We start from the raw sequence: 5000 nt of genomic DNA, 5'->3' as shown, positions 1-5000 counted from the left end.
CCGGAGCCCGGGGCAGGGCGACCCCGGACGGACGGGGCTCCGCCTGGCCCCTGCCCGCGGGGGCAGGCTCCGGGTTGACCTGGTGGCCGGAGGAGAATTAAGCCCGGAGCCCGGGGCAGGGCGACCCCGGACGGACGGGGATCCGCCTGGCCCCTGCCCGCGGGGGCAGGCTCCGGGTTGACCTGGTGGCCGCTCGGGACTTAAGCCCGGAGCCCGGGGCAGGGCGGCCCCGGACGGACGGGGCTCCGCCTGGCCCCTGCCCGCGGGGGCAGGCTCCGGGTTGACCTGGTGGCCGGAGGAGAATTAAGCCCGGAGCCCGGGGCAGGGCGACCCCGGACAGACGGGGGTCCGCCTGGCCCCTGCCCGCGGGGGCAGGCTCCGGGTTGACCTGGTGGCCGGACGGGAATTAAGCCCGGAGCCCGGGGCAGGGCGACCCCGGACGGACGGGGCTCCGCCGGCCCCTGCCCGCGGGGGCTGGCTCCGGGTTGACCTGGTGGCCGCTCGGGACTTAAGCCCGGAGCCCGGGGCAGGGCGACCCCGGACGGACGGGGCTCCGCCTGGCCCCTGCCCGCGGGGGCAGGCTCCGGGTTGACCTGGTGGCCGGACGGGGAATAAGCCCGGAGCCCGGGGCAGGGCGACCCCGGACGGACGGGGGTCCGCCGGCCCCTGCCCGCGGGGGCAGGCTCCGGGTTGACCTGGTGGCCGCTCGGGACTTAAGCCCGGAGCCCGGGGCAGGGCGACCCCGGACGGACGGGGGTATGCCGGCCCCTGCCCGCGGGGGCAGGCTCCGGGTTGACCTGGTGGCCGGTTTGCTTTCGGGCCACCAGGTCAACCCGCTGCCTGTATGGGGTTGACCTGGTGGCCGCTTTCCTTCCCGGCCACCAGGTCAACCCGCTGAATGTATGGGGTTGACCTGCTGGCCGCTTTCCTTCCCGGCCACCAGGTCAACCCGCTGAATGTATGGGGTTGACCTGCTGGCCGCTTTTCTTCCCGGCCACCAGGTCAACCCGCTGAATGTATGGGGTTGACCTGCTGGCCGCTTTCCTTCCCGGCCACCAGGTCAACCCGCTGAATGTATGGGGTTGACCTGCTGGCCGCTTTCCTTCCCGGCCACCAGGTCAACCCGCTGAATGTATGGGGTTGACCTGCTGGCCGCTTTTCTTCCCGGCCACCAGGTCAACCCGCTGAATGTATGGGGTTGACCTGCTGGCCGCTTTCCTTCCCGGCCACCAGGTCAACCCGCTGAATGTATGGGGTTGACCTGCTGGCCGCTTTCCTTCCCGGCCACCAGGTCAACCCGCTGAATGTATGGGGTTGACCTGCTGGCCGCTTTCCTTCCCGGCCACCAGGTCAACCCGCTGAATGTATGGGGTTGACCTGCTGGCCGCTTTCCTTCCCGGCCACCAGGTCAACCCGCTGAATGTATGGGGTTGACCTGCTGGCCGCTTTCCTTCCCGGCCACCAGGTCAACCCGCTGAAAGTATGGGGTTGACCTGGTGGCCGCTTTCCTTCCCGGCCACCAGGTCAACCCGCTGAAAGTATGGGGTTGACCTGGTGGCCGCTTTCCTTCCCGGCCACCAGGTCAACCCGCTGCCGGCATGGGGTTGACCTGCTGGCCGCAGAGGGGCAGGCTCCGGGTTGACCTGGTGGCCGGACGGGGATTAAGCCCCGGCTCGGAGCAGGGCAAGCCCGGGCGGAGGGGGGTCCGCTTGGCCCCTGCCCGCGGGGGCAGGCTCCGGGTTGACCTGGTGGCCGGTTTGCTTTCGGGCCACCAGGTCAACCCGCTGAATGTATGGGGTTGACCTGCTGGCCGCTTTCCTTCCCGGCCACCAGGTCAACCCGCTGAATGTATGGGGTTGACCTGCTGGCCGCTTTCCTTCCCGGCCACCAGGTCAACCCGCTGAATGTATGGGGTTGACCTGCTGGCCGCTTTCCTTCCCGGCCACCAGGTCAACCCGCTGAATGTATGGGGTTGACCTGCTGGCCGCTTTCCTTCCCGGCCACCAGGTCAACCCGCTGAATGTATGGGGTTGACCTGCTGGCCGCTTTCCTTCCCGGCCACCAGGTCAACCCGCTGAAAGTATGGGGTTGACCTGCTGGCCGCTTTCCTTCCCGTCCACCAGGTCAACCCGCTGAATGTATGGGGTTGACCTGCTGGCCGCTCTGCTTCCCGGCCACCAGGTCAACCCCCTGCCGGTATGGGGTTGACCTGCTGGCCGCAGAGGGGCAGGCTCCGGGTTGACCTGGTGGCCGGCAGGGACTTCAGCCCCAGGGCCCCTGGCAGGGCGACCCTGCCCTTGTTCCCCAGAAAAGGAGAGAGCTGGCTCGCAGCGGGAAAAGCTGCCTACGGCACCTGGGATTCCCAGGCGGTCACCCATCCAAGTACTAGCCAGGCCCGGGACGGTTTACCTTCCGAGATCGGACGGGATCGGGGGCCTTCCGTCCGGTATGGCCGTAGGCACTCGGCTCCGGTCCGCCTCGTCCCCTTTCCCTTACTGACTCCCCTGCCTCGGGTGGGCCCGATCCTTTTTTCCGTTTTTTTTTTTCCGCTCCGGAGGCTTCGTGAGCCCCCCCCCAACACCCCTTTGGGGGTCGGTGAAATTTTTTTTTTCAGACTTCCAGGGGCCCGATCCTGGCCGCGGGCACCCGGCTCCGGGCACCCGGCTCCGGGCCGCCTCGTCCCCTTTCCCTTACTGACTCCGCTGCCTCGGGTGGGCCCGATCCTTTTTTCCGTTTTTTTTTTTCCGCTCCGGAGGCTTCGTGAGCCCCCCCCAACACCACTTTGGGGGTCGGTGAAAAAATTTTTTTCAGACTTCCAGGGGCCCGATCCTGGCCGCGGGCACCCGGCTCCGGGCACCCGGCTCCGGGCCGCCTCGTCCCCTTTCCCTTACTGACTCCCCTGCCTCGGGTGGGCCCGATCCTTTTTTCCGTTTTTTTTTTTTTTCGCTCCGGAGGCTTTATGAGCCCCCCCCAATACCACTTTGGGGGTCGGTGAAAAAAATTTTTCAGACTTCCAGGGGCCCGATCCTGGCCGCCGGCACCCGGCTCCGGGCACCCGGCTCCGGGCCGCCTCGTCCCCTTTCCCTTACTGACTCCCCTGCCTCGGGTGGGCCCGATCCTTTTTTCCGTTTTTTTTTTTTTCGCTCCGGAGGCTTTATGAGGCCCCCCCTAACCGTTTTTGGGGTCGGTGAAAATTTTTAGTCAGACTTCCAGGGGCCCGATCCTGGCCGCGGCTTCGCAGGCTGGCCTGGGGGGGGGGGCATCTCTAGCTCCGGCCGCGGACGGCGAGACGCTCGGCCACCAGGTCAGCCCGGAGGAAAAGGCTGAAAAAAATGTCTAAGTCCCCCCGGGACACCAGGTCAACCCGGAGGAAAAGGCTGAAAAAAATGTCTAAGTCCCCCCGGGACACCAGGTCAACCCGGAGGAAAAGGCTGAAAAAAAGTCTAAGTCCCCCCGGGACACCAGGTCAACCCGGAGGAAAAGGCTGAAAAAAATGTCTAAGTCCCCCCGGGACACCAGGTCAACCCGGAGGAAAAGGCTGAAAAAAAGTCTAAGTCCCCCCGGGACACCAGGTCAACCCGGAGGAAAAGGCTGAAAAAAAGTCTAAGTCCCCCCGGGACACCAGGTCAACCCGGAGGAAAAGGCTGAAAAAAAGTCTAAGTCCCCCCGGGACACCAGGTCAACCCGGAGGAAAAGGCTGAAAAAAAGTCTAAGTCCCCCCGGGACACCAGGTCAACCCGGAGGAAAAGGCTGAAAAAAATGTCTAAGTCCCCCCGGGACACCAGGTCAACCCGGAGGAAAAGGCTGAAAAAAAGTCTAAGTCCCCCCGGGACACCAGGTCAACCCGGAGGAAAAGGCTGAAAAAAAGTCTAAGTCCCCCCGGGACACCAGGTCAACCCGGAGGAAAAGGCTGAAAAAATGTCTAAGTCCCCCCGGGACACCAGGTCAACCCGGAGGAAAAGGCTGAAAAAAATGTCTAAGTCCCCCCGGGACACCAGGTCAACCCCGAGGAAAAGGCTGAAAAAATGTCTAAGTCCCTGCTCGGCCATCAGGTCAACCCCATTCAAAGTGACGGGTTGACCTGATGGCCGGCAGTCTCACGGAAGTCCGGATGGGGTCGCCAAAAGTGCCCTCGGCCGACCGAGAGAACCAGGAGGTCGGATAGGATTTCAGATTGGTCCCCCTAAATTGGCGGTTGGATTTTTCGACTAGTTCATTTTGACGGGTGCGAGGAGATTTCTGAGAACAGGTTTTTCGGAACCTGTGAGAACCAGAGATGAGCCTCGGGGACCAATCTGCGCGTTGTACCCGATCTTGTGAGGGGGGACAGGGGCACGTTGGCAGGTGGGGCGGCCCCCGGCCCCCCCGAGCCCCCCCTTTTCCGGCTCTTTTCCTCCGGGGACCCCGTCGTCCCCTCGCACCCCCGGTGCAGGCCCGGTGGCCGGGATGCGAACTCCGACTGTCGGCGCCCCCCGGAGGGAGGGGGGGCCCGCTCCTCTCTCGCCTTCCGATCGATGTGGCGCTCACGTTCGCGACGGGAAGGGTCCTTCGCGGGCCGGCGCCCCCGACCGCAGGGGGCGTCTGGCGTTCAGGCGGATCGGGTCCCTCTTCCTCTTCGCGTCCCCGGATCCTGGGGCCGATTGGGACTTTCCTCCTTTGGGGGGGGGCCCGGGCGCGTGCCCGGCCCTCCGCGCCGTGGGGCCAGCCGGCCGAGATCTCCGCCCTGCGAGGTCGAGCGGCTCCGGCAGCCCACCCAGGGGTCCGAAAACCCAGGGAGCCGCGAGGCTCGGCAGGGCCAAACACGTCGCGAGAGCGAGCAGGGGCGCGCTGCGGTCCCCCGCCGTGCCCGACGGTCCTTCTCCAGGCACGCTCCGGGGCGCGGGCCCCGGGTGCTGGAGCCTCCGTCGGCTGTCGGTGGGACCCACGTACCGCCCTCTCGCTGGAGCCTCAGTAACCCCTGCCGCCCTCCCTGTCTGGGTCGCCGACTTCTTCTCTAGCGG

General features: G+C 65.9%; 1 non-coding gene across 1 annotated transcript; it reads right to left on the bottom strand.

The window, feature by feature from the left end:
• Window positions 1-2341: 2341 nt before the first annotated feature.
• On the bottom strand, window positions 2342-2460 carry LOC141979275 (5S ribosomal RNA). The gene has a single exon (XR_012636696.1). It is a non-coding gene; the product is annotated as a 5S ribosomal RNA (ribosomal RNA).
• Window positions 2461-5000: the final 2540 nt, after the last annotated feature.

The sequence above is a fragment of the Natator depressus genome, chromosome 28 (assembly GCF_965152275.1).
Source record: "Natator depressus isolate rNatDep1 chromosome 28, rNatDep2.hap1, whole genome shotgun sequence".
NCBI lineage: Eukaryota > Metazoa > Chordata > Testudines > Cheloniidae > Natator > Natator depressus.
This window is presented reverse-complemented; position numbering and strand designations above follow the sequence as displayed.